Source organism: Opisthocomus hoazin, chromosome 25, assembly GCF_030867145.1.
Source record: "Opisthocomus hoazin isolate bOpiHoa1 chromosome 25, bOpiHoa1.hap1, whole genome shotgun sequence".
NCBI lineage: Eukaryota > Metazoa > Chordata > Aves > Opisthocomiformes > Opisthocomidae > Opisthocomus > Opisthocomus hoazin.
This window is the reverse complement of record NC_134438.1, coordinates 8008621-8021120: the sequence shown is the minus strand read 5'-3', so window position 1 is coordinate 8021120 and position 12500 is coordinate 8008621. Positions and strand designations below refer to the sequence as shown.

The 12500-nt window shown below is 49.1% G+C and overlaps 1 protein-coding gene across 7 annotated transcripts in view; it reads right to left on the bottom strand.

Moving 5' to 3' along the window:
- Nucleotides 1–12500, bottom strand: part of ANKS1A (ankyrin repeat and sterile alpha motif domain containing 1A) — a 112210-nt gene that overhangs the window by 45047 nt on the left and 54663 nt on the right. The window lies entirely within an intron of this gene.

Here is a 12500-nt window from a genome sequence, read left to right as displayed (position 1 = left end):
CTTCCTTTAAATGCAGAGATGAGTTTTCCAAAAACAACTTCTCCCCCATGCATGGAGGTAATGGCTGCCCAAAAGCTGCAAGAGGACAACATGAATCCAGGCCACAGCCCCTCTGCTCTCAGTGGACCAGAGGAGTTCCCCTGCCCAGGGAAGGTCACCATGGTCTGACACCGTGAAAAATTTGCTTCCTTCCCTGCATCCCTTTTCCATAGCTGGATTCAAACAGTTCACTCGTTTCCATCACGCTGCCCTCCCCGAATACGAAAGGGACTCGATGCTTTCCAGGTTCAGACCCCAGCACTGACAGCTCTGCAGTCCAAGCGCGGCGGTGAGGACTTGCAGGTGCTCCTTCAGCACTAAAACACCCACAAACTTTTCCTCAAAAGCAGAGAATGGCCTTGTGCTATCTAAAACTCAACGGCAATGAAATAATTGCACGGCACAGGATTACCTTTCACAGCCTGCCCTTCACTAAACACCAGTTTGATCTGGAGGCGGTCATGGTCAGGCACAGTCAAAACTGCATTACAGTTAATGCCAAGGGAAATGCTGCTTCACGCCCTCGGCTCTCCACGGAAGGGAAGTGCTCTCCCAAGCCACACACCAACCCCAACACTCGTTTACTGCTGATTACCTTGATTTAACTGTTAAGAGGTTGCAAAGAGAAGAATCCAGGGGAAGGACACAAACCTAAAGGGGGAATGAACACTTTAGAGCATCCCTGTCCTCCGCAGCCAGTCCTCAGCTGCACTCTACGGCACCCAGATGGGGCTGGAAGAGAATATACCTTGAAAATAGCCCACGCTACAGTTTTTAGGCTGCTCTTTCCCAGTGGTTAATTATTAAAATACAAAAATACCATGTTTAAATATAGCACTGCAGTTCAGACTTAGTTATAGCCTGAACACTCAGTTCTGATTTGTTTTGGCTTAACCTGTTTTTTTCCACTGAAGCACCACGCACCCATCTCCGAATAGGTTGGGGGGGTCGGTTGCGGGTGTGTATTTTTGTGGGTTTTTGGGACTTTTTTTAAACCCACAGAAATAAAGTCACAAAATCCTTTTGCCTTCTAAATTAATACAATCATATCTGTTATTCCTAATCTAGAGGGGTAGCTGGCTCCACACTATAATAACATTTTAGTCCATGGGGCCTTAAAGCCTACCAACAAAGGAGACAAACTATTGCAAAGCTGAGATACTCCGGGAGAAGGAAAGGCTGCAAGGACGGGAGAGAGCCCTTCAGTGAACCCCACAGCAAGGGGTGCGACGGGCAGGAGCTGTAGAGCGGTTACCAGGACTGAAGCACACCAATTTCTTTTTGCATTTGCCTACGTCTTGCCGAAAAATAAAAACACCCTGAAAAAAGGAGCTGGGTGCGGCTGAGAGTCGTCCTGGGGCTGGGGAAGCGGTCAGCTCTTCCACGCAGCCAGGCAGGCAGCCACAAAAACATAGCAACTGGCAATTTACTCCAAAACAGAACTTTATCTTAAAACAAACCATCCCAAGCGACCGAGTTCTGATTAATGGAGAGAAAGGTATTTGTTTGTAGAAGGCCAGTAAAAACCAAGCCTGCCTGGAGGACACGCTGGATGCTGAGGTTTGTTCTGCCGGCAAGACAGCGGACATTTCATCACCAGCATCCTGCATAGTGATTCCCCACCTCACAGCACTTGAGGCAGAAGCACCTACGGGCTTCCAACACGGGGAGGATGCAAAACATCCCCCTTCCTCTGGCACCAGCCTGCAGGACCAGCGGGAGCCCCGGAGATGGACGGGTCCCACCGCGTCTGCGAAGGGGATGCCAGGAACGGGGAGCCCTCTCCTCGGAGGGCACGCGTGGCCCCGCAGGCGCACGGCTCTGCAGCCAGCCCCGATGCCGCTTCCACCCCCCAGTCCTGATGGATGGGAAGCCGTGGCGTCCGTATTAACCTCTCCAGTTTTTCCCCCCCAGAGCCAACGCTGAAGTTTGGAGCCAGCGAGTCCACTGAGAGAGAGAGAGAGGACGATTAAACCAGTCCCAGGGTCTTTTATCACCAAAATAAAAGACAGCTTCACGCAATACAAGCCGTGTGCCGCAACTCATTTGCATGCAGGGAAAGGCAGCTTCATTCAGAAACCACAAAATAGAGCTGCACTCCATTAGTGTGACCCTCACCCAGGTTCGGGAGCATCTTTATGCTACTAGAGCTTTCTGGAATGGGCTCAGTATAAACCCTCACCTACGGCTGAAAAGCCCTTCCATTTACCATCAATGTAAATGCAGAAGTTTCGTGCTCAGTCTCTGCATGCAGCATCAGTGGTTCCCAAGGACACAGCAAGGTTGTCCTGGGAGAAGAAATAAAATACATATATGCGCATGCCACCATTTGGATAACCAGATATTGCCCAGGGCTGCAGCTATCCCACCTCAGGATATCCTATCCTCCCCCTTCTCACCATCCCCTCCGAGAACATTGGGTGGTCAGAGCACCCAGACGCTTCGGAGTGCTCTGCAGCTCCACAGGCGTCACACCCCGCAGCCCCAGCCCGGCTCCAGGCTCTGCGCCCCACAAAACACCTCTCGTTAGAGTAAGGGCACGCTTCCTTGCTTCGTAATTAAGGCGGCCAACCAGGAGGGTCGGTTTGCATATGTTAACCAGGAGGCTGGAAGCGTGCTTCAGATCCAGGCTCTGCTGGCCAACGTTTCCACGCAGCGTGGTCTTTCCAACACCTCCCTCACACACACACAAGCACACGCTCCTTCGCGGGGAGCTTATTTCTGAGAAGCCAGATATTACCATTAAAATCCAAACATGCCTTGACACGCAAAGGAGAGCCCCTTTCACGCTTTCATTGCGGTAAAACAGCTCTTGGAGATAACTCAGCGGCACTGCAGAAAAACGCCAGTGAAGCATTTCGCTCTTCAATCGCTGTGACAACTTCAGACTTGTTAAGTCAGGTATGAACAGAAGGAGCCGTAACAGTTTGCTTTATTCTGCTGCTTTTCACCGGCTCCTCGCCGCTGCATCAGCCCCTGGCACCCGGGCAGCTGAACGGGGAGCTGCGTGGTACCACCTAGGGATGACCTGGAGTTGAAGGTCTGTCTGTGCACAGACATAGGTGCACACATAACTACAGCAAGTTGCCTCTGGGAACCAAACCAGCAGAAAACAAGCTTTTTTTTTCCCCCCCCTTGTGGTGCTTTCTGTGGTTCAGCAGTTCACGCAAAGGTGACAGCAGCATCCCCAGCTCTGTGACATTGGGGGACTGTCAGCTCGTGCCATCACCAAGAGCGGTAGGGGACGGCGTAACAGGGTTTCTCCTCAAAACCTCTCCTGCCCTGTGCTTCCTGAGCTTACCTTCCCTTACGATACGATTGCTGGTACCACGCACCATTGCCCATCTCCTCCTGAGCTCTGCACGGAATAAGGAAAAGCCCCATGTGGGGTCAATGCCTTCTGCTCCCTCTGTGACCCCTTCCCAAACCAGCAGCTCAAAGTCACCAGTCCCAGTGCCCGGTCACAAGGCAGATCAGCTACGGCACGCCTGCCCACGCGTCCAAGAAACAGAACCATGGAGCAATCAAGTCACTCAGATAAAAGTCTGTAATTGAATAAAAACACATAGAAACAAATGGCACGCTATCTACCATCCGTATGGCATTAGTGCATTGTAATGACACCCTGCAGCATTAAGCATAATTAAGAATGTATCAGGATTCCCATTATAAATCCGTATTATTAAGGGGTTCATCACCTATTGTACAAACTCGCCTGGGGCTCGAGCTCGGCAGACAAGATAGCAGCTCCAGCAGCATATTTTATTCTTGAAAGCTACTTACAAAGTTGGGTTTAAAGGTTATCAGTATTTAAAATTTCTGCAATTCCAAGTAAGCGTCAAGGGTTAAGACTTCATTATTTTTAAGGTTCCACAGCGGAGAAATGGGGCAGATTTGGTTTAAAATTATAAAAAAATAACCCAGACAAGCTTCTTGTTTAAAAACCCCTCGGAGTACAACAAACACCTCCACTCACAAAGCAACCAGGCTCGTTACAGCTCGGTGGGCTAGCTCTAAATAGCAGGGGAGAAAAATAAGGGTGCTTTCGGCCAAAGGATGATGCTGGGGAAGCACAGAACGCCTCCATCTGATGCTTCTACTTCATACCAATACCACAGCAAACCCCAAATACAGATCAGCCAGGAGCTGTAGGGTTGTCTGCACACAAAGCTGACTCTCAGCCTCTACCATCACGGTTGGAAGTTTGTGGCAGGCAGTGCCGAGGTGACTCTGGCTGAACACGGCGTGTTACTAGCTGTTTACAACTCTTTTATGCAATTTCTAGCAAACAAGAACAAGTTATTTTGGGGTTGCTAGGAAGAAAAAGAAAGCAGAGCTATTTAATCAAGATTTAGGGTTTTCTTTTTTAATTGCTGACTTGTGAAATCATCTCTCCAGAGATGCAGTGTACGGTCCAGAGGGGACAGAAGAGGTCAGCACAAGCAAATGACTCAAGTGGCAATTGCACAATGGTGCTGAACATCAACACCCGGGATGAAAAACCCAGCTTTAACTCGCCTTTACGAGCATCTCAAAACTCAGCCCTAATTTACACCACAAGTCCTGTAAATGGTAATAATGCCAATTTTCCAGGCTTGTCGGTGCAGTGGTAACTGCAGCAGCCCAGCTCCCCCTGCTTCTCATTCCAAGTTTCGGGAACACACGGTGAACAGGCACCTCGGATAGCTTTCCCCAGCAGTCATACCGAGCTGAAGTCCACTACATTTGACACACTGCTTCACATTTATTGGCTGCATCTCGAAGCACTTGCTGCTCTTCCAGCCCGCAGCCCAGCAAAGCCAGTCACAGCGAGCGCCCAGGGTCGCACACTCAGCTCGCTGCCGCAGCTCCCAAGCTTTTTGCAAACTCACAGTAACTGAAGTTGGACGTGACAACAGCACAGATACCAACAGAGGGGCCAAAGCCAACAGAAAGGCAGGCAGCTTTTCTAAAAGCCAACACAATGCAGGCCCAAAACACCACTGTGACTGGGGCACTCGCGGGAAGCGGGCGAGCCCAGAGGACGCTGCGTGCAGACGTTCATCTGGGAGACAACGCAGCAGGTGCTGCTTTATCAAGCAATTCAGTCCTGCCTGCTTCCCTGTTTATCCTGCTGATGCAAGACATGAGTGATCTAAGGCATTTTCCCTGGAAGAGTCTTTGATTAATGGATACCTGATACTACTAACTGGTATTGCATCCCTGAAGGTGGAAGCAAGGCTGCTCAGACCCAGCTGGGATACGTCCTCGGAGAAGAGGGATGGCTGGATCGCAGCATCCACCAGGATCTCTGAAAGGGAGGGAGTTGCAAATGTGCAGAGCAGGAGGGGTATCTGGGACAATACCTGCTGGCTCCTTAGCGCAAGCGTAGTCCTGGGAAATCTGCATCTGGGACATGAATCTCATTTCTAGATTGGTGACAGCATATAAAGCACTTCCGGTTTAGTTTGTGATGTCTCGGCTTATGTTCCCAACATCACCAGCCCATAGAGCAGAAGCCTCATATTTCATCACCCAGTATATTCTGTGCATATAAAAGACACCAGCTTGTGTTGCAAACCCAGTATAACAAATACTGAAGACCCGGAAAATATAATGCTCAATTTATTAATTCACAGCTCAACTACAAACGCCAGTTGTTTGAGGCACATTTCAACACTTCAGCTCCAGAGTTCCCCACGCTATATCCTCCTCCAGCAGCATGCGCTCTCCACACACACTGTGAGGGCTCACTAGATCTGTTATTTATTTCAAGACGTTCTGCAACTGTTCATTAGTGATAAAGGCGCACGCATTTTCTGGCTTAACGTGGTCTCTGAGAAACTGCTTTGGATCAGGCTCAGGGACGGTCGCTTCACACCACTCTGTGTGTCCAGTCTGCGTTTCTGTACAAATCCCAAAATGACAGATCTCAACACATACCAGAAGAAAAGGAACTCACGGTACAAAGTTGTATTTCACAACCAGCGTGTGGTGGATCTGCAGTTTCAGAGCCCTCCAAATATCAATGGTTTTTGACAATTACCCAGTAAAACGCGACGTTCATATGACAAGAAAGATGGCCAAGTGCGACAGCGCATCTGCTTGTAACAGTGAAATGGCTGGACACTGGTTATTTCAAACTCACAATAAAAAAAGGGAAAAATCTCATAAGAATATCAAATCAGTTCACTGTCTTCACAGCTATATTTCCGTACTCTGACATCCTCAGACACAAAGCCACAAGTGATGTCCGGCTCTTGGTGCAAAGGTGGTGCCCAGCACGCAGGATGCGACACAGCACGGTGACGCCCGTCGGAGACTTCAGACAGAGCTACAGAAATGCTTTCTGGAAAATACAAGCTTCTGAAGTGCTGCAAGATGCGACGTGAAGTGGAAGAGAACATAATGAAAGGCTGAATTTAGTAAGGACACTGAGGCCGGACATTTCTGTTCATGAAAGAGTCCTGAAAACGCTAATGATCACAAGACCGTTACATAACCAAAATATCCGTCAGAGCACAAATAATTTACATAGAAGAATCAAAAGCTTCCGATTCAGAAATACTGAGTTAATACACTTGAAAAGCTAACAGAAACAGCAGCAGCGGACTGAAATTGCTGTATTATTCTAGTGCACTGGACGCACACACGCCAATTCAGACCCACGTTATGCCTGTAATTGGTGACCTATAAATAAGAGGAGAAAGAAGTCATTGTGCATTTAAATCTGTGTTAAGGGCATTTTCACAAATCCTTCTGAATGCGTGGACGGAAGCCTCTTCATGCACCGGGCAGCCGGTAAGCTGCAACATCTCATTGTGTTTTGCAAACCCGCCGCAGGCAGAGCCGCCCTGGATACCCGTCCAGTCCCAGGTGAATTGATACGATCCAAGGAGCTGGCAAATATAATCCTTGTTAGGTTTAAAGCTTGCTGCTAAATGTTGGAATAAAGTATGCTTGGTCTTCATATTGGCCTTTCAGACCAGAACACCAATCAAGTTTACCTACAAGACCAGTAAAATGTCTTAATTCGGCCTGGATTGGCTTAGTTCAGTATCGGTTTATAATTTAACAGGCTGCCCATCTGGGATACACAGAAAGCAAACCTGTAAGGTGGAAACACAAAGGCTTTCGCTTCCAAAAGTTAATCAGGATGGAGGAAGTCTCGCCACTGGGGGCAAAGGGACAAGAGATTCAACACGAGGGGTGATGTAAGAATTCCTGACCTTAGCACAGGAAAAACAAGAGGAAACATTGGGATCTGGAGATAATAGAATAATCAGCCCAATAATTAAGATCCCAATGGAGACGCTTGTTTAGAATAGCAGAAATCAGAACAAAAATACTGACCACGTTACTGCTTCTACCCCGAACAAACAAAAAAAACACCACAAAAAAAAACCCAAACCAAAAACATTACAAACAGGCAAAGGGAAAACTGGAACGAGAACTCAGAAACGAGGGCCAGCTCTGGGCAAGGGACATCAGCCAAAGAGCGTGCCAAGCACACCTCGCGTTGGAAACCAGCTCTGCCTGGTCCCACAGGCCAAACCCAGGGCAAGCGAAGTGTTAAGGTTTAAACACCTGCACCAAAAGGATAAATTGAACATTTTAGGAGGGACAGGCTTCTGCCAACCAAGGAAGGAGCCTTGTGACCCCCACAGCGGGGACGTCTTTGGACCAAGCAGGACCACACGAGCCAGAGGTGCGATGGCCAGCCTGCACACTGCAGGCGGTATGGAGAGGCTGAATATCTTGTTTTCTCACCGCGTTTCTCACTTGAAACACCAGTGTTTTGATCTATGGCACGGGCCATACGGCAGCCGTGACCCGGCAGGTAAGCTGCATGAGCTTGTCAGCACAAAAACCATGGAGCTTTTACAAGATGCAGTTTCACCAGGCACAGAAACAGCAGCTCTGCCCCTGCATAACAAGGGAAATATTTGCATTTTCTTTCAACACCAGCTCGCAGCTCTGAATTTCAACTTCTGGGCAACGTTTGAAGGCAGCAGCAGGTTTTGCATCAAGAGCTTTCCTGAAAGTTTCACATCTCAATGCAAATGTTGTTAATCCTCAACTGTAAGAGTGTAATTCGGGCACTAATTCCACTGGGTCCTTAAGCACCCAAGCAGCCCTGACAAGGTTAACGAAGCGCAATCATTTAAAGGCACCGCACAGCAGCCACAACCTCTAACAACCTGCTCCCCAGCTCTTCAAAACCTGCGATGGAAGGCACGACGGACGTGCCATTGACTCCTGGCATCCATCCTTCTGTGACGTTAAGAGCCCCAAAACAGATCAGCAACAGGTGAAACACCACATCCATAGTTGCTGCAAATGGGAAAGAATTCCTTCTGCGGCGACAGCGAAACACGAAGCAGCACTGCAATTATTCATAGGAGATGATGGTTGTCCAGTGCCATAATTAGTTACAGAATATTCATTAATTCTTCAACTAATTCACTTGGGGTGAAAAAAGGCATCAAAGTGGTGGACGGTGCATCTCCTTTTTTCCTAAAAAAAGCTAAAGTAAAATGCATGTTTTATTCAGATCCCTAAGTTTCTTTTGAAGGAGGTTTGATCTCTTCCTAAAAGACCTAAGGACAGAACACACAGCAACCACCTCATTTCGTGAACTTGATGCTGGAATCTCCGAGCCCAGTGCTCATTACAAATTCAGCACTGAAGCCACTTGATAGCAGACAGCTGGAAGTGGAGGATTAAGGGATGTCAGGAGCCAGGTCTCAGGCTAATTCTCAGCAGCCTGCCTTACTCTGCCCCTGAACACTTCACAGATCATTTTTCTTACCAACACCTATGACCCAGAAGAGCAGCTAACTTGAACAGCACCGTGCCTCAGCTCCCAACGTCTCCGCTCAGGGCGTGGATGCGGATATGGGCTGGTGACATCAGGTTGCACAGATTCATCTCCTGGACTGTACACATGTGAAGAACAACCACACTGTGACCTTCAAAAAAAAAAAAAAAAAAAATCCCCCAAGCAGGGCATCCTGGCCACACTGTCACACGGGCAGGAGCGCGGGGAGCGGAGCAGCAACAAACGACGGAGATAACGGCGGGAGCAGCAGTCCATTGCAAACCTATTCAAAAGGCACTAAACCTAAATTCCTGAAGCCAAGACACTACCCAACATTTCTGCATTTTCCAAAGCCAAACCTCTCTCCTCTTCCTCCTCCTCTACAAATGGAGCTTGTTCATCGGCTCTTTACATTTAGGGGCTTTCACTCCACCTCACTCGGTCCTGTGAGAAGCGAGGCTGCGCGGGACGCAGCTTCCAAACACCCCTACATCGCTTTTATCAGCCCGACAGCATCTAAGGGACAGCAAGCGTTTGCCACAGCCCGACTTCTCCAGCCACTGCAGTTTTTAGAGGACTGTTTTACAACATCCTCAAGCCCGGCCATAGCTCCTCCGCCGCTTCCCCCGGGAGATTACATCCCCGCTAATTACTCTCACTGTCAGGAAGCTGCTTCCCCAGCAGAGCGGTGGCAGCTCAGTGAGTGACTGTGATAAAGTTTTACTTCGTCTTGCCCGGGTTCTCTTCTTTAGCACAGACACGCTGATCTATCAAATGGATAAAGGGACCTGGAAAAAAAACACAACAGCAGCTAGGGCAGGGGGAGAAGTAACCATTCAACTCCTACACCTGCACGAGAGTGATCAGACAGCACGGGCTCAGAACAAAGCAAAGTTGCTGTACACCCCTCAGCCTCTGTTACACAGCTTACTGTTCACGTTAGACATGCGTGTGCTGCCTTTCAGCCAGACAGACCTGGAACAGCTTATGATGAAGAGAAATGAGTTCAGCCCCTCCTGGCTCACGCTCTGCGGGTGGGAGGGTTTGCTGAGCAAACTCCAAGGGACCAAGGGACTCCAGGAGCGTTTCACACGATGCACGACGAGGCTCGTGCCTGAACCCAGGCAGATGTGCAGGGCTGGAGCTGCTCTGCGGAGGAGGAAGGCAGAGCAGATGCGAACTAATCCACCCCGGAACGAAGGCTGGCAGCCGAGTCGGGCACCGAGAGCCCCCCTCCTCCTTCAGGAGTGCAAACACAGTTTACTCTCCTATACAAAATTCATAGTGAGCTGCCACTGCCGTGTGCTCATCTCCCATCTGCTAAATATTTACGAGCTGATTACAGAAAACAAATTTATCATTTTAGCCCTCAGCCAAGTTTGGAAGGATTCAAATATTTACGCTGACTAGGAGCTCTATCCCTCGCACGCTTCCACTCCCCCACCTTGCTTCCCACTCCAGCGCAGGACTGAGCATTTTCGGTCCTCACCCCTCTCCCTGGGAAATACATTGCTGTTTGCTTTCATAATTTCTCTGGCTTGCTTGCAAGGAGTTTCTGTCTGACAGCAGCTGAGGAGGAGACCACGTGTGCATTCACGCTCCCGCGAAGGAGCCGGTGGGTCAGGAGGCAGACGGGACAAGCCGAGCAGATTCCTTTGCAGCACGGAGCACAAAGCAGTGCTGTCGGCAGCTGTGATTTGGGCCAGGTCCTGGGAGCAGGGGAGCTGCAACTGGGAGCAGGGGTGAGCTTTGCCAAGTGAATCATTTCTTCCCCATCCCGCCCTTTTGGCAAAGCCGGCACCACCTTCCACTTCCAACAAAGGGCATTGGCAGCACTCGGCTGGGGAAGGGACGTGACCCTTCGCATCCAAACAGCGGATTTTCCTGCTGTCCCCGGCCAGCGAGACAGAGCAGAGTCACCCCTGGCCCAGAGCGATGCTAGCTCAGCCTCGGCCACGGATCCCATCTGAGAACGGACACAAACACGTCCCTCCCCAACTCCCCGGCGCCCCGAACAGACACACCTACTGCTGGCAAGGCCAGTGGGCAGAATCCTCAGCTTGTTTGCTACAGCTGCACATGGATCACTTTCCTTCTCAGTTGCCTGCATAAAGGCTATTAAAATTAACAGAATAATGCATATAAATCTGCCATTGTTTCCCCTCAACACAGAAGAGCCAAATGGTTGCTAACAGGGGCGGCTCAACAAGGTTTTATATTAGCCTGGTAAATTCAGGGGCTGCAAGTTGCATCTAATTCAAAGCAGCTGCATTATCCCATTCAGGGAACTAATTAAACCTCCAACAGCAGCACTACATTTATGTTTAAATCTCACTGTTGCAATTATGACCAGCTAGATCAGTCTCCTTCTGCACATACCAATTACTGCAGAAAACCCCCAAACATCCCCCACAGGCGCATCTTTACCATTTCTTCACAATCACAGGAGTCTGCTTCAGGATATTTTATAGCAAGAACTGGCCTGACCACATAAGCCACTGATTATCAGCAGCTCCATGTGATGCTGCTTCTCTAGAAAATTGCTCTGCCCCATGAACCATGCCCCTCCTGCCGACAGCATTAAAGGGTGCAACCGTTGCACCAGGAGTCAGAAGGAGACCCCAGATGCCTCTATACAGACTTTGGAAATTAAAGAACAAATCAAGCTGAAGGCAGTGAATCAACAGCTGCTGGCCTGTCTCCCTTCTTATGAGAATATTTCACTCCACAGAGTGTTTTTCAGTGAGAACAAAAACATGCTGCAAGAAGAGGCTATCGCCATCTCACAGACGGGGAAACTGAGGCAGAGAGGAGAAACTCTTCTCCAGAGTCATTCAAGCTGGTTTGTGACAGCCATGAGACCAAAGCAAACCAGAGCTCTAAGCCACAGGATGCTACTACCAGACTAAAGCAATTCCACAAAATGTTTAAGTTACACCAGAAACTGGCAAGACAAATAAACCCATCAGGTTTTGATAGTACAAATTCTCTGAAGTTAGACTTGCCCCATTGTAGGCAGATGTGCATTTTTCACATTCTTTCCCCGATTTCCTCACCTAAACATAACGGGAAGGAAAAGCAGATTTTCCTCTTGTGGCTTGTTAGGCTGACACTGGGTGGAAATGATGCTTTTTGTTTACAAGCAGGGAAGCAGATCTGCGGGTTCATTCCTCTGAGCAGAGGAAGCACAGGCACCCTAACACTTGACCTCTGCTACCAGTAAAGTCGTGCAGCACTGTAAAGCCGAAAGCTCCTTCTCTTTCAGTGTGTGCTGTAAGTAGTTCAGTTAGGCATGAAAAGCACCGTGAAAGTTAGCTGCTCCTTTCAAATAAGCCTTCTGCTGCACAATCTTGCACTCACAATCATAGTACAACTGACCCAGGTAATGAACAGCAAAGCCTCTAGAACCAAAACAGCTACAGAGGAAAACTGATCTATTTGGCAACCCTGAAACACTGCAGGGAGTGAGTGAGCTGAACGATGGGCTTGTACCGAGGATTCCCACTTTGCTTTTAGCATCTTCAAACACCCCCTCTTCCACCACAGAGGGTTTTATCTCCGAGTCGGGATCAGAGAGGCAGCTGAGCATCACTCAGAACACGGAGAACAGGCAAGTGGGGGCACAACCGTCCCACGAGTTCACACACCTGGCACGCACAGC